The following is a 26642-nucleotide window of genomic DNA, read 5'->3' on the forward strand; positions in this document are numbered from 1 at the left end:
GTAACCTAAAAATTCAGATTTTCTCCTTCAGTGATTCTGTTTGTTAACATCAGGTGTCTTCAATAACTGTTTTTGGGGCCTGGAAACACAAGCTTTTGAACATGATGCCTGTATCATCTCCATGTAAACAACAAAAACATGAATTTGTGAAAAAGGTGACGTCATGTGCATGCATATTACGTTTTTGCGCAGTGTTTCTTGATCGCCAATTACTGGCCTGACATGCATAACATAGTATCATTAGCATAGTGTTTTTTCTCCAATGAAACCAATATTTTTGTTTAAATTTGACTTAATTTTTTTGTGCTATTTTACTCATTTTGAATGGTTAATTTGTAATCATCTCATTTGATTAATTCTAATTAATTTTTATGTGTTGAATTTAATTAATAATATTGCTTGGAATCTGTTGACACAATTTTATTGAGTAAATATAGTGGATTACTCAATTCTTTTGAGTAAATATAGTGGATCACTTTTTACAGTGTATACTTTCCGTGTGTGCAATCCAGACGCATGCACAGACATTGCAGACATGGACTACTTATATTTATACTACCGAACGTGTATGCTGGTGGTCCGCTCCGCGGACATGTTCCATACATGTGCGTACTTGACCCTCCTCACACACCCTCTGATGACGTACACATACCATAGCGGACCTTAGCGGACTCGCGCACGCGGAAAGTATAACACAAGCTTAACTGTACTTTTATCTAGGTTAACTGTTTAAACTAACATTGTACTATGCTTTAAGTGTTTAATATCTACAGATTTTATTTTAAGCAAGTTGTGATGAAAAGAAGAAGCAAAGAAGAGAGAAAAAAGACACAAGCTCCAGTCTGACTTTGGTGAGGATACTGGTAAGCTGTCGGCCAAGGGCTGGCTATAGGGTCTAGGTTTAAGGCCCGTGCAGGTCTATACCAGATTTATGCATTTGGAAATGAACGTTTTGAATCAGGGGCTGTTTTCTAATTAAATTACAAAATTCTTAAGTTGTATTGTGTTGTCTAATAATTTTTTTTAATTTTTTACATTTTACAGATTCCCCTAATCTTTCAACCTAAGGAAATTGTGTAGTTTTAATGGTTTTCATAATGACTGTTTAATAACCATAACATGCATTAACCCTCTGGGGTCTGAGGGTGTTTTGGGGGCCTGGAGAAGTTTTGACATGCCCTTACATTTGCGTTTTTTTCAGTTACTTATAAACATATAAATGGCTAAAGTCTTATAACACTGTAAACTGCACAAACCGGGCTACAATAATATGTTAGCAGCATTTATGTACATGATTTTGTTTTTGAGAAAAAAACGTTTATGCGTGGTTAGTGAAAAACTAAAATTTGGAAGTCACTGAAATAAGGCCTTAAAACACATACAAAACATTTGTTCACAAGACATCTTGTTTACTTGCTCACAGAAAACAATATATTGATTTAAAGATTCTAAGTCACTTTTGGAGTAAAAAGGGTCTATGCGAGTGGGCGTCAACCTTCACATTCACACCTGAGAAGACAAAGGCCCGCATAATGAGCTGCATAATGAGCTTCATAATGAGCCGTTCAAGCAGGTATGTGACTGAGAGGGAAGAGTTACAAGAAATGATATGAGGACAAAATAAATGTATATATATTTTTGTTTGTAGTTCATTTAGAATATATTTAACTATCACACAAAATAACTTGAGATTCACTTGCAACTGCAGTTAAACAGTTTATTAGGAACAATCAAAGCTGACTTTCAAAGCTGACTTTTTAGCATCATTACTCCAGTCACATGATCCTTCAGAAATCATTCTAATATTCTGATTTGCTGCTCAAAAAACAGTTATTATAATTATTATTATTTTGAAAAGAGCTGAGGTTTTGCAGGGTTTTTTTTTTTTTTTTTTTTTGATGAATAGAAAGTTCAGAAGAACAGCATCGTTTGTAACATGATACATTTCTTTATCATCACTTGTGTGCTAAATAAAAGTTTTAATTTCTATATATACTGACTCCAAGCTTTTGAATGGTATAGTGTATATTGTTACACTTGGAGTAGTAATGATGCTGAAAATGTAGCTTTGATCACAGGAATAAATTACATTTTAAAATACACTCTAAAAAATAATTCAGTGGCTTTGTAAATATCACAAAAATAAAAACTTGTATTAACTTAATAAAATCTCTGAATATCATTTAAGAGATTATTTGAGTTGGAATTACCAAAAGTAAGGAGTAAATATCCCACAGTTTATTTTAACTCAAATTTACTTGTGCTATTTAAGTATGTTTTAATTAAAAAATTAAGCATTTAACTAACAAATTATGTTTTTCACATGTCCTTAATGTTTTTGGTACATTTAAATGAAAATATTTGAGAATGATGCAATGAAACCTGTTAGTTTTAAGAACCAAAATTATTACTCGTTTTCAATCAATTTTTTTTTTATTTTGCATAGACTTAAAAAATTGAGTAAGTTTCATGGCTATTTGTGATCACGTGGACACAAGGACTTAAAAAATTGAGTAAGTTTCACGGCTATTTGTGATCACGTGGACACAAGGATCGCGCTGAGAGCTGAAGACTGCTGCTTGCTGGTCTGAAGAAAACCACCTCACGACTCGTTTAAAATACTGGTAAGTAGACAATTATCAAAAGTTAATGAAATATTGGTTGTGTTTTCGGGTTCACAACACGTCCAGTGTATGTTTTTGAATGCTGTTGCAGCCATGCTGTTCTTTGGTAACGTTAACTTTTTGGAAGGGGCACACATTTCTAGGATCGCTGTGACTTTATATATATATTTTTTTTTTTTCATACCATCAAATATTAAGCTAAAATACGGTTAATACAGCTTGGAAACTTTATGTATGTAAAAGAAGCCAATTATTCCTGTTTTAACGCAACATAGCGTGTCCGTGTTAAGGGGGAGGCGGGGGCTGTATAAACCGCCGTGTTGGTTTCGTCAGTTTATTTACTTGGGTGATGAGCGTATACGTGTGAGTAATTAAAGAAAACAACGACTAAAGTTACTAGTCTATCCGTAGTCCAGCAATTGTAACTAAACTGGTGTAACGTTAATGGGACGAATCCCGGTGCGCTGCAGCGTCAGTGGCCCGTTGAAAGAGACGGCCGTCTCTCTGAGTGAGTTCACACCATGTCGGAATTGCCGAAGGTACAATATTACTGTGTGTAAAAAGTTAACATCTTTTAGTTAAAATTTTTCAGAGAGCCTTTTTTTTTTCATGATTTTTACCGAAGCACAGCTGAAACGTCATTCGGAATCACTCAAAATGGCGGAGGCATAGTGATGAAGTTGTCGCGTTATCCAACATGATCCGTGTAATGTTCACGGACTTAATTAACCTCCGAATCTGTGGCATCATGGAATCACCGAAAATCCCGTGATGGGCTCACAGAAGTGATACCAATGACAGTGTCAGTGACAGGCATCAGCCGTGCTCCACACACGGAAACCCTTAGCATCAATATGCCGACGCGATACTGGGGAATTTATCGTCATCATTATTGTTCAGAACTGGGTAGGTTTAGGGTAGGTGTGAGGTCAGGTACTCCAGTGAAAGTATAACTGTATCGGAGTCACTCTTTTTACGTGGTCCGATGCAGCGCTGGTGTTGAGCCAGTGAATCCGTGCATGGACCACGGCTGATGCCTTCTGTGAGCCCAGCACGGAGTTTTCGGCGATTCCGTGATGCCACCACAGATTCGGGGTTAATTAAGTCCGTGAACATTACACGGAATTCTGTGAGATCAGGTTGCGTTATCAGTTATCAAGTTTCCTTTTCATCCTTACCAAAATCAACCATGGTTTTATTGTAGTAAAGTGTAGTAATGTTTTTGATTCATTACCATTTGTATAGGACAGTTTTACTACAAATACCATGGTTTAAGATATAACGTATTAATGTTTGATACCATGGTTAATTTGTGTTTACCATGGTTTAACTACAGTGACACTGTATTGTAGTTTTGTAGTAAGACTGGTTAATTTTCGTAAGAGTTATTGATGTGAAGTGTAAAGTTATGAATCTCATGGCAAAACTGTTGAACATTTGTTTTACAGCACAACACTTTGGAGGTCTTCCAGAAACTTTTCCTGGATCTGGATCCACTGAAACTTTCTACAAAGGTTCAAAGACTAAAAAATTACCTGATTGTTAGTGATGCATCCAAAATAAAAGTTTTTGTTTACATAATATATGTGTGGGTATGGTGTATATTTATTAAGAAATATTTTGTTACATTTATATATTAAGTATATTTATATATGATATAATTTATATGAATATACATGTAAATATTTTCAAAATATATACTGTATCTGTGTATTTTATATATAATAAATATACACTGTACACACATTATGTAAACAAACTTTTATTTTGGATGCGATTTATCTGAATTAATAATTTTGTCTATCGTCCATGTGCTGTTGTACATTGCAATGCAATTGTTAAAATGCATTTTGGATGGGTGTAATCTTTAATGTAAACAAAGCCTCAGGCTGTTTAATATTCGTCATGCCAAGTCATTTTTGATAAAGTTTGTTTGTAAGTTCCCTTATGCAGAGTTCAGTGGCTAAAAAAGGTTCAAAGACTAAAAAATTACCCGATTGTTAGTGCTGTCGAACGACTAATCGCATCCAAAATAAAACTTTTAGTTAACATAATATATGTGTGGGTACAGTGTATATTTATTAAGAATATATAAATACACACACATGCATGTGTATATATTTAAGAAAAATGTTACGTTTATATATTAAGTATATTTATATATGATATAATTTATATGAATATAAATATAAACATGTAAATATTTTCAAAAAATATGCTATATATATTTTAGTACACACTCATATTATGTAAACAAATTTTTATTTTGGATGCGATTTAGTCAGAATTAATCATTTTGTCTATTGTCTGTTGCACATTGCAATGCAATTGTTTAAATGCATTTTGGATGGGTGTTATCTTTAATGTAAACAAAGCCTCAGGCTGTTAAATACTACTCCTGCCAAGTCATTTTTGATAATAAATTGTGAGTTCCCATATGCAGAGTTCAGTGGCTAAAATTTCAGTTTATTCAATGTTGTTATTTGAGAAGTATCCCAGGTTGAACTAGAGTTAAAGGGTTAGTTCACCCAAAAATGAAAATTCTGTCATTAATTACTCGCCCTCATGTCGTTTCAAACCTGTGAGACCTCCGTTCATCTTCAAAACACAAATTAAGATATTTTTGACGGATTCTGAGAGCTCTCTGACCCTCCATAGACAGCAAGGGTCCTAACACGATCAAGGCTCAGAAAGGTAGCAAGGAGATCGGTAAAATAATCCATATGACATCAGGGGTTCAACCGTAATTTTACTTAGCTATGTCACATGGATTATTTTACCGATCTCCTTGCTACCTTTCTGAGCCTTGATCGTGTTAGGACCCTTGCTGTCTATGGAGGGTCAGAGAGCTCTCAGACTCAAAAATATCTTAATTTGTGACATTGATGACATTGTTTTTATTGTCTAATTGGGGAAGTAATGCTTTTAAATGTCTAAAATTTTAAATGTTGTTGTTTTTATTTTTTTTTTATGAATTGTGAATGTAATGAATTTTGTAGTATCCATTCAGTGTCTAAAATTTATTCAAGTCATTTGAAAAGTATGGAGTTGTGGTCAAATTTGACAAATAAATGTTTAATTAAAACAATGTGTTTTGGTTATCATTTGGTTTTATTATACATATTGTAAAGTACTCATATTTTTAAACTGTATTTACCATTTACTCCATAAGTAAAAAGTAAATATAGGACATTTGTATATACAGCATGTAAATGAAATCTACATTTTTTGTGTGTTTTTGATTTACTATTGAACTACTATTGCATTTAAGGATTTTAATTCTAATTACTCAGTTTTTTTTATGAGATCAATTAATATAATTATTTAAATCTACTTAATTTTTTTAGTGTGTTTGATTTAGAATTACTATTGCATTGATTAAGGATTTTTATTATAATTACTCAATTTTATTTATGAGATTAGTTAATCTAATTATTTGAATCTACTTAATATTTTTAGTTACATTCACTTGACTCTTGAAGTATATTTCAATGATTTCACATCTTTCAAATTTACTCAATATTTTTTAGTGTAAAAATGTTTCACCAAAAAAATTGAGTAGATCATAGTAAAAGTTTTTACAGTGTATATTCAAATAGAAAGCAGTTATTTTAAATAGTAAAAATATTTCACAACATTACTACTTTAGCAAATACAACTTTATGTATTTTGGACATAAAGGCTTGGTAAGCAGAAGAGTATTCTTTACAAAAACATTAAAAATCTTACTGTTCAAAAAGTTTGGACTGGTAGTGTGTCATTCTTGCAACAGATGCTGTCCAACAAGTGAAACAAGTAAATCATACCTGATATTTACTTGTTTTATATAAGTGTTTCTGCTTCTTTCCATGGATTCAAGAAGAAAAACAAAACATAATCAGTAGTCAAGGAGTTTGTTTTACCATAAAATATCAGTGTAGTGGAACATCTGATGTTGGTACAGTGCTCTCAGAGGAAAACAGTTTGAAGAAAGTAATCAGGATTCATCTGTGGTGCAGATTCAATAAAATACAAACAACCCAAAAAAAAAAAAAAAACATTTGTGAGCATGTTAATATCAGGAGCATCTGTGTATATATATTATATATATTATATTATTTATATATATAAAGAAAAGACAGTTTATATCTGAGAAACTAATCATTATTGATTAGCACGTTATTAGAATCTATTTTTGAACAGAGTAGGCTATTAACAATAAATATGTTCATAAACATAATTAGACTTGTAGCATTCATCATGTTACAGTGTACACTCATATTACTTTTATTGTTTTATATAGAGCATGAAAACATCATTGCGCTGTAAGAAATGTAAATACAATGAATTGCCTATCATATTCAAAATGTTTTACACGATTTCAAACATTGTAGTCAGGGATTATAGTTTGGGAAAAACCGAACTATGATAGCCTAGTATGTATGATTTTATAGTAGCCTATGATATGATTCTGCAGCCATAGACTCACGCATGCTTTGTAAAAGGATGTAGCCTACTTTGTACTACAAAAAATGATATTTTATATCTAAGAAACTAATTGTTATTGTTTAGCACGCTATTAAAATATATTAGTGAACAGAGTATTTATAATAAACATGGTCTAAACATTCTTAGATGCATAGCATTCATCATGTTGTAGTTTGGGAAAAACCCAACTAACTGTTAGTAAGTGTGTTAAAGTTTATGTCACAATAACACGGTAACTACACTGTAAAGAATTGCTGTAAAATTTACAGTAACTTACTGGCAATTTTGGTTGCCAGTAAGACTGTAAATGTACAAGAGTACTGTAAATCAATAATTACAATTGTACTGTAAAACTACAGCAAACTCTTGCATGCTGTAAAATTGTTATGATGGTGTGTAAACATTTGGTTAACTTATTTCATTTGATTCTACTAAGAAGGAACATTTCTTAATATAAAACTGCAAACACTTAATACTTAATACTTAACAGTAAAGCTACTAAAACCATTACTTTAACTCAAATCGTTGCAGTTTATCATCAGCTATAGCACACATGCATGTGGTAAAGCACTTAACAAAGAAATCATCACTGTATCAACAACTCTACAATAATTATCTTTAAACAAATCAGCAGAACATCAGTGTTTGTGGCTCATCATTGACTGAAGCACAGGCTCTACTCTCCACCGCAATGGTGACCCACAAAACTAAATTAAGCTAATAGATCTCTCTTGTGCAAAATAATACAGTTCAGTTAAATATTTACTCTCCTTATAGATAACACCTGCTGTTAACAAGCAGAATCACTGAATGAAAGAGAAACAAGAACTACAACTGACTTCAGACACAGCCTTAGATGAACTCAACTGAAATACGAGACATCATTAAATCTCTCAAGATCTGATTAAACAACTCCACAAACAGCATTACCAGCTTCACACATTACAATTTGACCTTATTTCTGTCATATGTCTATAAAAATTATTTGAGAATTAACAGAAGTTTATTTGTTTTATTGAAAACGTTTCGTTTGACCTCACCATTGTGGCGATCAGGGTTTGCTTTAGTTGGGCTCTTGACCATCAAATTTTAATCTTAGCTTTTTTTTGGCTGCTGTAACTGTGTTTGTAAAGCACACTTGTTATAGCATGAAAACCCAAAAAAATGTGCGGATACGTGCTTGTGATTGACTATTGGTAATGTAATCACCATCTAATGGCCTGATTCACTGATCTCATTCAGAGGCTGATCTTTAAAAACACGGTGCAGATATCTTTTTTTTTGTGTGTGGGTTTACAATCGTTGTATGAGATGACAGACCGCTGAAAATGTTTTAAATTGTTTTATGTACAAAACTTTTAGTACTACGGCAACAACTAGACACACACAGACATCAAGAATCAGCGTATGAATCTCAACAACGGTGACAATCAACAAAATAAATAAACAGATCAACTCTGAACATCACAAAACATGCTACTAAAACTCAACACAAAAAAATAAAAAATAAAAGCACATAGTAAGAATTAAAGACAATAAGTGGACAATTCAGCGGCATAATTTATTCATGCCGCAATGCATGCTGGGATTCATGGGTGAGTTTTGTACTGTAATGGTACCCAGCATGCATTGCAGCATGAAGCTTTTGATTGTCACCATTGTTGAGATTCATATGCTCATTCTTGATGTCTGTGTGTGTCTGATTGCTGCCGTAGTACTAAAGGCTTTGTGCATAACATGTTTTTAAAATTTTTCAGTAGCAGTTTGTCATCTCATATAGCAGCTGTAAACAACACCAAACTAACAACTTAAAAAAATCCACACCATGTCTTAAAGACCAGCCTCTGAATGAGATCAGTGAATCAGACCAATAGATAATGATCATATCATTACAAATAGTCAATCACAAGCATGTAATCACACATTTTCCTGGCTTTTCATGCTATAACGAATGTGCTCTACAAGCACAGTTAAAGCAGCCAGAAGAAAATTAAGATTAAAATTTGATGGTCAAGAGCCCAACTAAAGCAAACCTGACCGCCACAATGGTGAGGTCAAACGAAACGTTTTCAGTAAAACAAATAAACTTCTGTTAATTCTCAAATTATTTTTATAGACATATGACATAAATAAAGTCACATTGTAATGTGTGAAGCTGGTAATGCTGTTTGTGGAGTTGTTTAATCAGATCTTGAGAGATTTAATGATGTCTCGTATTTCAGTTGAGTTCATCTAAGGCTGTGTCTGAAGTCAGTTGTAGTTCTTGTTTCTCTTTCATTCAGTGATTCTGCTTGTTAACAGCAGGTGTTATCTATAAGGAGAGTAAATATTTAACTGAACTGTATTATTTTGCACAAGAGAGATCTATTAGCTTAATTTAGTTTTGTGGGTCACCATTGCGGTGGAGAGTAGAGTCTGTGCTTCAGTCAATGATGAGCCACAATCACTGATGTTCTGCTGCTTTATTTAAAGACAGTAACTGTAGAGTTGCTAATACATTGATGATCTCTTTGTTAAGTGCTTTACCACATGTATGTGTGCTATAGCTAATGATAAACTGCAACGATTTGAGTTAAAGTAATGTTTTTTTAGTAGTTTTATTATTACAAATTAAGTGTTAACCAAATGTTTACACACCATCATAACAATTTTACAGCATGCAAGAGTTTGCTGTATTTTTACAGTACAATTGTAATTATTGATTTACAGTCTTACTGGCAACCAAAATTGCCAGTAAGTTACTGTAAATTTTACAGCAATTTTTTTACAGTGCAGGTAAAATCTGTCTGGAGAGGAATTGGTAAGGCAGGTCCTCTCAGCACTGACTGTAACATCTTGGGAGGATCTGACATTGACCTTGTGAAGAAGACGAAGGTTTTTGCCTTGACACAATTTGCAGGGCTTCTTCAGGTCACACTGAGCAGCATGATGAGTCCTGGCACAGCGCCAACAGCGATTATTGTCTTGAATCCAGTCTTTGGCCTGGTCAGTGGTAAGTTTAGCAAATTCTTTGCACTGACTTAAATAATGCTCCGTACTATCACAGAAGGGACAGAACCGTTTCACTTCAATCGGTTTTGTCTTTTGAGTGGTACCCTTCTGAGGGGACTGGAAAGTTCAATTTTGAGCCTCTCCAACCCCATGAAGAACGGCTACAGTCCTTTTATTCTGCACAGGTCGAGAAGGTTGTCGGTCTTGAAATCCTCGTGAGGCAATCTCAACATCAAAGTCATAGCAGCATGCTTCATAGGAGCCAGTTTGAGAGGTCAGGCAGGGTAGGTATGGTTCTAGGTTGCCAGAACATGTGACGGCGGAACTCAGCTCGCTGATCAGAAGGTAGTTTGCTCAAAAGACGGGCAACATGTGACCCACAATTCAGCTCAATGTCACCTTCAGGTCCTAAAGTTTTTAACAACCCTACCAATGACTGAACTTGAAGAGCGAATTTCTGGAATGCTATGGTATCCTCACGCTTCACATCAGGGGCTTCCAGGACACTGGCAATTTTCCTCAATGCTAGTTGGTGGGGCTGACCAAACTTATCATGGAGGGCCACCATAGTGTCAGCAAAGGGGGTAGGGGAATTCAGGAATGCATCTGCAATCAGCTTAGCTTCATCCAACTTTAAGTGGTCTACGAGTATCTGATATTTTAAAAGTTCAGTCCCATCTGGCGGAAGCAGATTCTCCAAAGCTATTCGAAGTCTGGCGAACTCGCTTGGATCTGGCCAGCTGAACTTGGGGATAGGAGGGGTAGGCCCTCTATAGACAGACTCTGACCTTGAGATGTGGGTTAAAAGTGGTATGTTTGACTCTACCTTAACTGCAGGTGCTGGACGACTTGACTGACCTGGTATGGCCCCATGTCGGGAAGAGGGAACTGGGATTTGAACCTGTGAGAGTTTCCAATATGAGGCACAGCGGAGGATAACAACTCTCTGAGGTCTCCAGGCATTGGAGGTGGAGGTAGCACCTTTGGGCTTGGAGAATAATACTGAGAAGCCGATATGCTTGTGAAAGGGGAGTCTGGGAAATCTTGGAATACGTTGGTACCTCTGGTTCGTAGGTAGCGGTGCTAGGTTCTGGTAACTTTAAAGTCACCATCCCTCTTCTCAGTTCTGGCTCGGGCTCAGGCCAAGGGGGAAGCTCTAGACCCTCTTCTACATCAGCTGATATCTGAACTGTCTGATCTATGTGGCCGGGAGGATCAGATGGCAATTGGGGTACTGGTCGCACTGGAGGACTGTGAAGGCTTTTACTTGGGCTGAGGTTTGCTCTAAGAGTTTGGGCAACTTTAACAAGTACTTTGAACTCCGTACGAACTGCTTTCAACTCCATCAGGTCAGCACGGAAGGCTTGTTGTGACTGCAGCAGTTGTGCATTCTCTCTGCGAATAGCTTGGAGCTCATTATAGGGTTCAGGCTCAGGTAACTGGGCCGCTGGGCTGACGGGAATGACTGAGGGAGGGCTTCCCTGTGATCTGTATAACTGAAGCTGGGTCTTAACCGAGGGACCGTGCGAGGAGCAGCATCATCATCGAGGTAGTCAGGATTGTCCCATGATGATTGGAGAGGTATCATATGAGAAGGTACCTCCCAGGAAGGTGAGTTAGCATATTCAGTTACAGGTCTGCCCCTTACATACTGTACTTCAAAATCTTGGAGTCGGGCTGGTGGACGTGTTTGGCGTTTTGGTCTGGTTGCCCCAATGATCTCCTTATCGGACTCCATGGTTTCAGGAATGAACACTAATCCGGCTCGAAGGACCAGTTGTTTGAAAGCTTTTATTGAATCTCTACCTTACTTTCAATCCCTTTTGTCTAAAGTGATAAAATATAACTTAATTCTCACCATATTTCTGGTGTTATCTTTCAAACTAATCTAACTAATTTGATCGTTCGCTTTAAAAACCGCGAGTGCAGCTTGTTAGCCCGTTAGCTTGTCACTTGCGGTTCCATTTGCATTCTATTCGCGCCTATTATTATTTTATTTTTCCTCGCTCCGTTTTCACGAGCTCATCAAACAACAGTGGTAAGTGGTAAGTTAAGTTGGTATCATTCATCAATCAAGGTGAGTAATGGCTTCTTCTCCTGCTATTGTTGTTTGCACTGTTTGCCACATGTATAGTTTATCTGTCTCTGTCAGCAGCGAGGATTCACATGTGATAAATGCAGGAAATAGTTAGGCTGACAGAGAAGGTTTTAGAACTAGAGACACGCATCCAAACTTTAGTTGAGGATAGTAAGAATGTGAGGGCTGTAGATACTGCTTTGGATGCGACTAGCTCAGGAGTCCTGTACATTGTTCGGTTTCGGTTGAGCCCGTGCAGCAGGGCAACTGGGTGACAGTGAGGCGGCATAGTCGCGGGTCAAAACACCACTCTTCCGTTCGATCAGAACATCAAACAGGTTCTCCCCACTCAGTGAAGCACCCACTGAGAAACCTGATGAAAGTGCTCTAGTTATTGGCGATTCTATTGTACGGAACGTGAAAATAGAGACACCAGCCACCATAGTCCATTGTTTACCAGGAGCCAGGCGCCTGACATCTTGGCAAATTTAAAAGTGCTGACTAATGCTAAACGTAAATTCAGTAAGATTGTTATCACGTCAGCTAATGATGTTCGACCGCCAGTCGGAGATCACCAAAAATAATGTTAAAGAGGTGTGTGAACTTGCAAGTACGATGTCAGACACTGTAATATGCTCTGGTCCGCTCCTGCTTACCGTGGTGATGAGATTCATAGCAGACTGTCGTCACTTAATGGCTGGATGTCTAAGTGGTGCCATAAAATAACATAGGCTTTATAGACAATTGGAAGAATTTTTGGGGCAGACCTGACCTGTTGAAAAGAGATGGTGTTCATCCCTCCTGGGGTGGTGCCGCTCTTCTCTCTAGAAATATGGCACATAGTCTTAGAGTTTGTACTTGACTAACTGGAGCCCAGGTCAGGAAGCAGACAGACTGGCTAAACCGATCGTCTGCTAGCCGCCTCATGTCACCAAAGGCAGTTAACTCTCAGCACATAGAATCTTTTTCATCTAGATATCACGCTATAGAGACTGTGTCTGTTCCCGAACTAGAAAATACAGAAAACATCCAAACCAAAGTAATAGTAACAATTTAATTGATGTTCAACAAATAAAAATCGATATAATACAGATAAACAAATGATAAAGCTTGGCTTATTGAATATTAGATCCCTTTCTTCAAAAGCACTTTTTGTAAATGATATGTTCACTGACCATAAACTAGATGTGCTTTGTCTGACAGAAACCTGGCTAAAACAAGATGATTACATTACTTTAAACGAGTCTACACCCCAAGATTACTGTTACAAACATGAACCGCGTCCAAAAGGTAAAGGGGAGGTGTTGCTACAATTTATAGAAATATTTTCAGTATCTCTCAGAGGTCAGGTTTCAAGTATAATTAGTTCAAGTAATGGTGCTTCATATAACGTTATCCAAAGAAATAAGTGTAAATGATAAATCCTGTGATGTTTGTACTGGCTACTGTATACAGGCCACCAGGGCACCATACAGACTTTATTAAAGAATTTTCTGATCTTCTATCGGAGTTAGTACTGACTGCAGATAAAGTCCTAATCGTTGGTGATTTTAATATCCATGTTGATAATGAAAGAGATTTGTTGGGATCAGCATTTATAGACATTCTAAACTCTATTGGTGTTAAACAACACGTGTCAGGCCCTACTCATTGTCGAAATCATACTCTAGATTTAATACTGTCACATGGAATTGATGTCAGTGGCGTTGAAATTTTACAGCAGAGCGATGATATCTCAGATCATTATCTAGTCTCCTGTATATTCCATATAGCTAAAGCTGTAAAGCCAACTTCTTGTTACAAATATGGTAGAACCATCACTTCTACCACAAAAGACTGCTTTATAAATAATCTTCCTGACTTATCTCAGTTCCTCAGCATATCCAATAGCTCAGAACAACTTGATGATGTAACAGGAACTATGGACTCTCTCTTTTCTAGCACTTTAGATGCGGTTGCTCCTTTACGCTTAAGGAAGATTAAGGATAAGAGTCCAACACCGTGGTATAATGAGCACACCGCGCCCTAAAGAGAGCAGCCCGGAAAATGGAGCGCAGCTGGAGGAAAACTAAATTAGAGGTATTTCGTTTAGCTTGGCGGAAAGTACCCTATCCTACAGAAAAGCATTAAAACTGCTAGATCTGATTACTTTTCGTCTCTTCTAGAAGAAAACAAACATAACCCTCGGTATTTATTCAATACAGTAACTAAATTAACGAAAAATCAAGCATCAACAGGTGTTGGCATTTCCCAAGAGCATAGCAGTAATGACTTTATGAACTACTTCACTTCCAAGATCGATACTATCAGAGATAAAATTGTATCCTTGCAGCCGTCAGCTACAGTATCGCATCAGATAGCGCACTATAGATCCCCTGAGGAACAATTTCATTCATTCTCTACTGTGGGAGAGGAAGAATTGTATAAACTTGTTAAATCATCTAAACCAACAACATGTATGTTAGACCGATTCCATCTAAACTACTAAAGAGCTGCTTCCAGAAGTCATAGATCCTCTTTTGGCTATTATTAATTCATCGTTGTCATTAGGATATGTCCCCAAAACCTTCAAATTGGCTGTTATTAAGCCTCTCATTAAAAAACCACAACTTGACCCCAAAGATCTAGTTAATTACAGACCGATCTCAAATCTCCCTTTTCTGTCAAAGATACTAGAAAAGGTAGTATCCTCACAATTATATTCCTTCCTAGAGAAAAATGATATCTGTGAGGAATTCCAGTCAGGATTTAGATCGTATCATAGTACTGAGACTGCTCTCATTAGAGTTACAAATGACCTGCTTCTATCATCTGATCGTGGTTGTATCTCTTTATTAGTTCTACTGGATCTTAGCGCTGCTCGACACTATCGATCACAACATTCTTTTGAATAGACTAGAAAACTTTGTTGGCATTAGTGGAAGTGCCTTAGCATGGTTCAAATCGTACTTATCTGACCGCCATCAGTTCGTAGCAGTGAATGAAGAGGTATCATATCGATCACAAGTGCAGTATGGAGTACCTCAAGGCTCAGTACTAGGGCGTTACTTTTCACGCTTTATATGTTACCCTTGGGAGATATTATTAGGAGACATGGTGTTAGCTTTCACTGTTATGCTGATGATACTCAGCTCTATATTTCTTCGCGGCCGGTGAAACACACCAAATTGAGAAACTAACGGAATGCATAGTCGATATAAAAAACTGGATGACAAATAATTTTTTACTGCTAAATTCTGAAAAAACAGAGGTGTTAATTATCGGACCTAAAAACCCCACATGTAATAACCTAGAATATTATCTAACACTTGACGGCTGCTCTGTCAATTCTTCTTCATCAGTCAGGAACCTAGGTGTGCTGTTCGATAGCAATCTGTCATTTGAAAGCCATGTTTCTAGCATCTGTAAAACTGCATTTTTCATCTCAAAAGCATATCTAAATTGCGACCAATGCTCTCAACGTCAAATGCAGAAATGTTAATTCATGCGTTTATGACCTCAAGGTTAGACTATTGTAATGCTTTATTAGGTGGTTGTTCTGCACGCTTGATCAACAAACTACAGTTAGTCCAAAATGCAGCAGCTAGAGTCCTTACTAGAACCAGGAAATATGACCATATTAGCCCGGTTCTGTCAACACTGCACTGGCTCCCTATCAAGCATCGGATAGATTTTAAAATCTTGTTAATTACTTATAAAGCCCTGAATGGTTTAGCTCCTCAGTACTTGAGCGAGCTCTTATCGCATTATAGTCCTCCACGTCCGCTGCGTTCTCAAAACTCTGGCCGTTTGATAATACCTAGAATATCAAAATCGACTGCGGGCGGCAGATCCTATTCCTATTTAGCACCCAAACTCTGGAACAGTCTACCTAACACTGTTCGGGAGGCAGACACACTCTGTCAGTTTAAATCTAGATTAAAGACCCATCTTTTTAGCCTGGCTTACACATAACGCGTGTCACGCTTCTATTATTCAAATCCGTTAAAGGATTGTTAGGCTGCATTAATTAGATCAACCGGAACCGGGAACACTCCCCATAACACACGATGTACTCGTTACATCGTCAGTTGAATGGCATCTACGCTAATATTTGTTTGTTTCTTTCCTAGTCTGTTTCTCAGTCCGTATCCGATCAGATGGTGGATCAGCACCAAGAGATGATGTCTACAGCCCTGATCGTCAGCGGAGACCAGGACACCCAGATGACCCCCAGAGATATATCCCTAGATATATCAACCAAAAATAACAAAATAACTAAAATATAATAAAATACCTAACTACATAATACTACTATTGTTAGAAATTGCAACAAAATTAAAATAGAAATATAAACTTTTGAACTGCGGGTTTCGTCTGGTCAGAGGAGAACTGGCCCCGACTGAGCCTGGTTTCTCCCAAGGTTTTTCTCCATTCTGTCACAGAGGAGTTTTGGTTCCTTGTCGCTGTCGCCTCTGCCTCTGGCTTGCTCAGTTGGGGACACTTAATTTCTAGCGATTATCGCCGATTTGATTGCACAGCTACTATTTAAACTAAACTGAGCTAGACAATGACATCTCTGAATTCAATAATGAAATGCCTTTAACTGAAAATTGAGTGTTTAATCTTATCATTATACATTACTGACACTCTATCCTCCAATTTGATACTGTTAAGTGCTTTGACACAATCTGCATTGTAAAAGCGCTATATAAATAAAGGTGACTTGACTTGACTTGACTTGAAAGGAAAATAGACTGCTAGGCTCTGACTCTAACTGTACAGCAGTGTACAGCAGTATACACTGAAGTGTCGGTCAGGACACAAAGAATGAGGAGACGGGAACTTCTTTCCAAAGTGTATTTAATATTAGTCTAAAAATAACACAAGAATATAACATTAGAATTCAAATAAATGGGTAAACATTCATTGTCTCTAAATAACAGTCAAAGCTCTAAATATGCAGGAGATGTGCAATTGAAGATTATATAACTATTGGTTTGGTCATATGAAATTACTTTGGTGGGGAAAGATATTACTAAATGCAAGTTGTCAGATAACATTATCGAAGGAACAATACTGCTGGATAATCTGTATACAGCATGGAAAGTTAAGAGATAACAGAACGATCACCATGGAAACCACTCTGTATTTAGCATAAATTGCATCGCACATCTTGCTTATCGAGCGATCACACATGAGTCGTTATATGCCCACTGGGCAAAGTTACGTCTAATGGACGTCTTTTTGTGTCTTTGCAGACGTTGAAAAGACGTCCACTGAGGAGCCAGAATGAAAGTTTTTATGACGTCTTTTTGGCGTGTTCTGGCGTCCGATATGAGCGTTCATGGAACCTCAAATGTGGTCAAGTGGACATATTTTTAACATCATTTAAGGTTCATTTACAATGTATACTGTTTCTGGACCAAATAAACACTCTCAGGATGCATTAGATTTAAACTCGTGTTATTTCAATGTAATTTACATTTGTAATTGCAAAGCAACTCACAGACATTGTGTTTGTCCAAAAATCAACTTCAATGAAACAGTGTTTAATTAAATGATCAAATAACTAATGATTAAGCATTTGGTAAAATCAACTGCAAATCAAAGACAATAAATCTCTCAAGATCTCAGCAGAGGAGGATCAAACATCTCCACAAATAGCATCACCAGCTTCACTCATTAGATTGACTTTATTTCTATCAGACATCTATAGCTTTTATTGCTAATTTCCAGAGTTTTAGATGTTGGTATTTGTTTCATTTGAACTCACCATTGTGGTGGACAGTGTTTGCTTTAGTTGGGATCTTGGTCCTTGTACTTCTTGTATTTGCTTTTTATTGGCTGCCGTGACTGTGTCTTTGTAAAACACAACTGTTGTGGCAAAGGAAGCCAAAATGAAGCGAGGTCAGATGTTATCAGCTTCTTTTTAATAATGGTAAAATCATCACAAATTGAGCGTCTGATGTTATTTTAAGTTTTGTTTTATATTTTATAGGCACCAAACCTTGTGAAGCTATACCAAGAACACTGAAATGATAGCTTGTTGTGAAGACAGACAAAATGCATGTGCATGAGATATTTTGAGGAAACACATCATGTGGTCACATACAGAGATCAAGATTTTGCACATGAATCACAACAACGGTGACAATCAAAGCAAACAAAAAAACTTCATGCTGCAATGCATGATGGGTAGCTTCATAGAACAAACTCATCCTTAATTCCTGAGTTTTCTTGTTTTGATTGTCACCGTTGTTGTGATTCATGTGCAAAATCTTGATGTCTGTGTGTGACTACATGATGAGCTGGCTCAATTTTTGTGGACATGCTTTTCTTCCGTAAATTTGTCCATAACAGCTAAAACACAACATTAGAGATTAATTTTGTTACAATTTTTTCATCATTAACAGGAAAATGTTAACACTTGACTTCAGTTTTCTCTGCCACAGCAATCGTGCTTTTACAAACACACTGTTACAGGGGCAAAAAAAAAGCTAACACGAGAAGTACGAGGACCAAGATCCCAACTAAAGCAAACACTGTCCACCACAATGGTGAGTTCAAATGAAACAAATACCAGCATCTAAAACTCTGAAATTAGCAATAAAAGCTATAGATGTCTGACAGAAATAGAGTCAATCTAATGAGTGAAGCTGGTGACGCTTCATCAAATAACTGGAGATGTGGAGATGTTTGATCCTCCTCTGCTGAGATCTTGAGAGATTTATTGTCTTTGATTTGCAGTTGATTTTTCCAAATGCTTAATCATTAGTTATTTGATCATTTAATTAAACACTGTTTCATTGAAGTTGATTTTTGGACAAACACAATGTCTGTGAGTTGCTTTGCAATTACAAATGTAAATTACATTGAAATAACACGAGTTTAAATCTAATGCATCCTGAGAGTGTTTATTTGGTCCAGAAACAGTATACATTGTGTCTAAATGAACCTTAAATGATGTTAAAAATATGTCCACTTGACCACATTTGAGGTTCCATGAACGTCTATATCGGACGCTCAGAACACGTCAAAAAAAGACGTCATAAAAACTTTCATTCTGGCTCCTCAGTGGACGTCTTTTCAATGTCTGCAAAGACTTCAAAAAGACGTCCACTGGACCTAACTTTGCCCAGTGGGTGTGAACCCATTCTCACACCCAACTCGTCACATATTGAAGCTTGGTCAGGACCACTTGGCGTCGCTTTTTGACGCTCAAGGTACCCCTTAGCATCATTTTTCGACTTGCAGGGTCCTCCGTTGCTTTAAATAGGAAACCCTTAGCGTCAATATGCCGATGCCAAAATGGGAATTTTATCGTCATAATTAAATTATATATTGGGTAATAACATTGCCATTGTTGCATATATGTTGGGGTGTGATTTTTCAATGTAAACAGCCACAACAGTTTTATTTATATTACATTATTTACACATTTATGAGCACATAACCCAACCCCTGTCCCTAAACCTACCATTTGTCAATAAAACTAAAGATAGAACAGACAGATACAACTACCGTCATAATTTATTCAAAAAATATTAGTATTCCAAGGCTTCCGAGGCAAAACATTTGATTTGTGAGAGGAGTAGACGCGATCCCCGTCTCCGTCCGCCGTTAAGCTCATCCTGTGCTGCAGTCTGTGCGCCAATTCAAAAATGCCGCCACAATAGCATTGTGAAATGCTATTGGCTCTTGTGTGTCTCGTGACCGATTGCGTCATGCTACGTGACGGTAGTATCTTTTTGAATGAGATGTGAGCGCATTAACAGAGCGGGATCATTTTCAGCGATAAAAACCTTATATTTTGCTCTCTTCTTCTCATAAAGACTTCGTATGACTTCAGAAGACTTGGAATGCAACACGACTTGTTTGTAATGCTGTTATACTGCTTGTTGATGGTCAGTTTTTGCAATAAATACCTGTGACTGCACTTATGTTTCTCATATTTTCCTGTTACGTGTTTTATGTTGTTCAGAAGTGGGTAGGTTTAGGGAAAGGGTGGGGTTAGGTGCTCCAATAAAAGTATAAATTTATATAAAATTATTTCTATTTTTTACAAATGCATGCAAACCATTAAACTAAGACAAACAACTTAGTTTGGAGAACGTGTTGAAACAACAGAGGAGAACGTCATTTTCCATAAGCGTCTTCACCTGACGCATAAAGCAAGCAATTGAAAGCAATGGAGTTCCTATTTTGTCACATACTGACGCCTAGGGGCACTTTTGGCATCTTCATAGTGACGCGAAAGACGTTTGACCATGCTTCAGTTTTTGACGCCTTGGGAGTGAGAATGGGTTGTATATGTCCGTGCATGCCCATACAAAATGTACGAAGTTAAATAATACACTTCAAACATAGCTTAAAATGTATAAATCAAAGCGAACTTACTTTAGGGTCATGTACTAACATTTTGAACCACAAAACACCAACAAATCCAAATCACAGGCAGGAAGAAACTTCTACATCAGCAAAAAATTTACATTTTATGTAATTCAATTGCAGACCACTTTTCCATCCATTTAGATTACATATAGTTTTAACATAAACAAATCAATAAACTTCATATGCATCAGTCATACGTGAATGAAACAGGTAAGACTTATATAATTCACAACAAAGTCCCCACACTGCTCAGTGTTCATGTGTTTACACACTACAGAGTGTTAAAGTAGCATTGAAGCAGTGCTGGAGTTAAGGAGATAATTATGTGATGATTGATCATTAATGATGAACAGCTGCTGTTATCAAGAAGAATCACCAAAGGAAAGAGAAACACAAGAACTACAACTGACTTCAGCCACAGCCGAAGATGAAATCAACTGAAATAAAAGAAGACATTAAATCTCTCAAGATCTGATTAAACAGCTTCACAAACAGCATCAGTTTGACTTTATTTCTGTCAGACTTCTAGAGAAGCTCTTATTGAGAATTAACAGAGGTTTAGATGCTTTATTGTTTTGTTTGAAATCACCATCAAAGAGATCAGTGTTTCCTTTTGTTGGGCTCTGGGCTCTTGACATTTTGGTGTTAATATTACACTGGTTGTTTTAATTGTGTGTTCATATAAAACACGTGTGGGGACTTTGTTGTGAATTGTTACATATATCTTATCTGTCTTATTTACATATGGCTGATGCATATGAATCACATTAAGTTTATTGATTTGTTTATGTTAAAACTATGTAATCTAAATGGATGGAAAGTTGGTATGCAATTGAATTACATAAAATGTAAATTTTGACCGAAACATTTTAAAAATGCTGATTTAAATCAGCATTATTTCGTTTATGACGAATTGTCCAGCTCCGTCCTTTCATTAGTGCCAACGATGCAGTAACTCTCATCCATGCTTTTGTTTCGTCTCTTCTCGATTACTGTAATGCCCTTTTCATTGGTTTACCAGCAATATACCTCCACTGCTGAATTACAGTATATTCAAAACTCAGCCGCTCGTAGGCTATTCTCACTCGCACTAAGCGTTCCTGCACATCACCTCTAGTTTAGCTGATCTGCATTACCAGTGGCCTATCGTATCAAGTTTAAAATGCTCCTGCTTACTTTTAAACATGGTCTGGCTCCTTGCTATTTTTGCAATCTGCTCCTCCCCTATTCTCCACCTCGTTCATTGCGGTTCTCTGATTCTCGCCTTCTCACCGTCCCTCGGTATCGCCTCTCTGCCATGGGATGGGGTGGGGGGGGAGCAGATCATTCAGTGTTGTCGCTCCTAAATTATGGAACTCAATTCCCAGATCACTCTGTCTTGCCAATAGCCTGTCTGAATTCAAATCGCTGCTCAAAACTCACTCGTTTTCAGAATGCTACCTTTCTTAAGTTGATTTCTGTTTATTCTGTTTTATGTTGTGTAATCTATTAGATTACTCTAAATGTCCGATTTTCTCTTTACTTTCTGTATTATTGTTTGAAGTTATTCTCAAATTTCTGATGTTTATTGTAAAGTGTCCTTGAGCTCTGGAAAGGCGCTATATAAATAAAACATTATTATTATTATTATTATTATTATTATTATTACTTATTACATGTGCAAATATTAATGTTCTAAATATTTGTCTCTGTTTCGTCTGCTGGAATCACAGCGCCTCCTATTGGAGACAAACAGCGTCACATGATTCAATAAGAGACGCTGCTGAAAGTGAAAGTAACATTTCAATACGGACATTTTGTTGAAGCTCTTTTCTGACAGAAGACATCTTACATCTGCCGTTTTGTGAGCATCTCTGTAAGTTCATTTACATTAATGTATATTTAACAAACGTGTTCTTCTGGAAATGCGTGAATTAGTTTGACAAATTCTCCGCTGATTCATTGTAGCTAGAACTTAAAGAAATGTTTGTGTCTTAAGGCTTGTCGGTGCACTAATGATTTCGGGTTTGGGAAACGGTTTAAGCTAAAACTAACCAGGACTGCTTTTCCCAAAAGCATCGTACATGCCTAAACCATCCACAGAGACCATAACCGTCCATTATGATAGCAATTAATGGTCCTAAAATCAAATTAGGCTCGCTATGCTTTTGGGAGAGGCATCCCAGAATTTGATACAGGCCTTTGACTACTTTTCTGTGTCTTTTTAAAACACAAGACTGAAATGGTAATGTACCACAGGAAGCCATTAGCCTGCCTCGATTTATATTTTTATCCTCGTAAAAGCCTTCAAAGGCTATGCAGATTTTAAACTTAAATGTAGTGCCATCTTTTGCATCTATGTAAAAATATATGTGCATCTATATTTACGACATTTAGCCTACGTATATGCAATTGATTTTGCATTTTAGTTATCAGCTATTTATAATTGTATTCTTCTATATCATGTTAATGTTGTGACTTGATGAGCAAAACATTATTTATATGGGATTCTCTGTTGAGTTCAGTCTCTTTCTGTATGTCTAATCTCACATTTCACATTATTAAAGCATTTGTTGGGTGTTTAAGCTAAATAATGTAATAAATATAAATAACGTGGAAACAAAAAATACATAAGTTGCAGAAATCAAATGCAATAATCATCATATTTTATGCATAACTATTTGTATTGTATACCTTCCTCATTTTTTTTGTGTCTCGATGGATAAGAATTTATTGATGAAAGTGTCTGAAGAAGCAAGAAGCATGATGTATAAGGTGAGAAACGCTTCAAGAGGACATTTTTATTTATTTGTTTATTTATTTTTAAAGCGTATGTAATTGTGGCTGCTTCAAGTGACATTTGTTGTGTTGTTCTGTGTTCTTCAGAGCTTTGAGAACACAGTGTTCAGAGGAGAAGCAGATGATGCTGATCTCCGGCTGCTGCTGATCGGTAAAACCGGATCCGGGAAAAGCACCACAGGAAACCTCATCTTTAATGATCGGGTGTTTGAGTCAGAAAAGAGCTCTTCATCAGTGACCAGAGTCTGTAAATCACACACTGGATCTGTTCATAACAGGAGCGTGACAGTGATCGATACTCCAGACTTCAGATTCTCCACTCACACTGACTTTGATTCAGACTCGGAGCTGAAGAGAGCTCTTGAATTATGTTCAGCAGGAGCTCATGTCATCCTGCTCTTTCTGCCTTTAAGCACTTTCACTGAGCAGGAGATGGAGTTCATCAGCTGGTTTGAGCAGAAGTTTGGAGCAGAAGCTCTCAGATTTACTCTAGTGCTCTTCACTCACGCAGATCAGAGACACATGAGATCACTAGGAGAGATGATCAGGGCAAATCCTCAGTTATCTGCTTTTATTGAGCGATGCGGTCAGAGATATCATGAGTTTAACATTAAAGCTCCAGCAAACAGACGGCAGGTGACTGAACTCATGGAGAAGATCGACAGACTGGTGTCTGAGAACAGAAACTCCTGTTACACACTAGAGGTGATGCTGGAGACGGAGAGGAGAAGAGCGGAGGAGAAGAGAGCAGAGGAGGAGAGGAGAGAGAGAGAGAAGGAGAGGAGAGAGAGAGAACATCAGATGGATTTAGGCAAAATCAAAAGAGAGACAGAGATGCGAGTAAGGAGACAATATGAACAGGAAATATTGGAGAAAGAAAAGAGAGAAGAAAAGAAGAAGAGAGAGAGAGAAAATCAGATGATATTAGAAGAAGTCAGAATAGAGACAGAGATACGTGTGAAGAGAGAATATGAGCAGGAGAAACAGAACAATGCTGGGAAGAGGGAGAAAGATCTGTTCTTTAAGCAGATAAAGCTGAAATATTTGTGTGTATTTATGGTTTTTGCTGTAGTGTCAGGAGGTGTTCTGGTGTGGAGGAAAGACTCTTCACATGGATGGATGTTCACTAAGGGTTTCTTTACTGGAGGATCAGCATCAACTGCAGGAGTTTTACAGGGGTTTTCTGGAGATTGTTGTGTAAGAGTCAGTTGATCCGTTCATCTTCTCACGAGCGTCCCAACACTGTTAGACAGTTACTGCTGAAAGCAGCAGGTGTTGTGTGTGGTTTATCAGCTGGAGCTGTGATTGGTCACTTTCTAGGAGGAAATGAACTTCCTGTTACAGCGCTAGCAGGATTAGCAGGAGCTGCTGGAGCTTTTACAGCAATACGGTGAAGCTGCTGATGTTTTACAACTCATGACTGTAATGTCTTTGATTTTTTGCAACTTCAACATTAAAAAAAAAAAAAAACATAATTCAGATTTCTGCTAAAGATAATTCCCCCCTAAATTAAATCTTCAATTTTTCATGTCCTCTAAGAGACATTCATGAATTGCATTTGATTTTTGTATGATTGATTTTTAAAGAACACATAACTGTTAAAATGTTACTTTTTAAAATATTTTTCTGTGATTATGTTTGATAAGTTTGATAACTGATAGACTTACCTGTCTATCAGTTGTTGGACTGTATTGACATTGCGTTGTTTGATGTTTTTAGAGGATTCAGAACACATGATTGAAGAGAGGGATGATGATGTATGTAACAATGTTTTTATGTACTGTGGAATAAGAAAAAAAAAAACATTAAAAACCAAACAAAAAAAATATCACTTTTAAACAGAATAGATTTTTTTTAATTTTTTTTATTATTATTAATTCAAAACCAAGAAACACAACAAAGTTTCCTTGTTTTATCAGCCGAGTGTTTCAGCCAGTCTTTGTCACTCATTGTTTTTGGGCAGTCGTGGCCTAATGGATAGAGAGTCGGACTTGAAACCCAAAGGTCTCAGGTTCGGCAGGGATTGTAGGTGAGAAGAGTGAATAACCAGCACTCTCTCCACCCTCAATACCACGACTGAGGTGAGACCTTTGGTGCAAGGCACCGAACCCCCAACTGCTCCCCGGGCACTACAGCATTAGCTCCAGGTGTGTGTGCACTTGGATGGGTTAAATGCAGAGCACAAGTTCCGACTATGGGTTACCGTACTTGGCCACATACTACTTTGCTATTTGCATGTTGATAAGCTGTTGCATTCCTGTTTCCTGAATTGATTATCTTTGGTTGTGTTTTTTTTTTTAATAAATGTATACTCCACTTGGATCCTTACTGTTTGATGTAACGCAATGAATGTCATCTTTTATTTAATTAGGGTTTTTCACTTGACACATATTTGGCACACAGTGAGTGTTTAAACCAACATCCCACTAGATATGCTAGGGAAACCACATTTGCATCCACATTAAATGTGCTTCTAAAAGCAAATGAAAATATCATGCACCTGATCCTTCATTTTTAGTGCCTGTAGCCCTATTTTTTTTCAGCATGTTTTTTTCACTATTATTATTAGGGACGGACCACCAGTGGTGCGAGAACCCTATTGGAATTTCTCAGTTTCTTCTTCTCCAAAATGAATCACATTTTTGAGGGCTTAACATGCTCGAAATTTCATGAAACTCTGCATACGCACCAGAAGTGGTGAAAATTTACATCTGATATGGGTTTCAAAAGTGGGTGTGGCCCCTCTGTCCCATCATAGCACCACCTGCTCGTTTTACACTAACTTACAGTGCATTATCCAAACTCTTCAAAACTTTTAATATAGAACAAGTCATTCTGAGGAAACTTGCTTAGTTTCATGAATTTATAATGTTTTAAATGCTAACAGAAAAATTGATCAGCTATCAGATATTTCAGCTGCATATCAGGCTGTAATACTAAGGTTGTCCATTAGATGGATACATTTAGAATGATATATTAGTACATAGAATAAATAAATATGTACTGTGCTGGTAATATAATTTTATACAATTATTTCATGAATGCTTATAGATTATTAAGATCATTTTTAAAAATGCATAGATCATTAAACGTTTTGATAACACTTTATAAGGTCTCATTTTTTAACATTAGTTAATGCATTAAACATGAACTAATAATTAACAACAAATATTTTTTACAGTATTTATTAGTCAAGTCAAGTCACCTTTATTTATATAATGCTTTAAACAATACAAATTGTGTCAAAGCAACTGCACAATATCAAAATAGGAAAATAGTGTGTCAATAATGTAAAATGACAAGATTAAACACTCAATTTTCAGTTAAAGGCA

The 26642-nt window shown here is 36.7% G+C and overlaps 1 pseudogene; it reads left to right on the plus strand.

Moving 5' to 3' along the window:
* The first annotated feature begins 22300 nt into the window (after nt 1–22300).
* On the plus strand, nt 22301–25760 carry LOC131529678 (GTPase IMAP family member 9-like; annotated as a pseudogene).
* Nucleotides 25761–26642: the final 882 nt, after the last annotated feature.

Source organism: Onychostoma macrolepis, chromosome 22, assembly GCF_012432095.1.
Source record: "Onychostoma macrolepis isolate SWU-2019 chromosome 22, ASM1243209v1, whole genome shotgun sequence".
Taxonomy (NCBI): domain Eukaryota; kingdom Metazoa; phylum Chordata; class Actinopteri; order Cypriniformes; family Cyprinidae; genus Onychostoma; species Onychostoma macrolepis.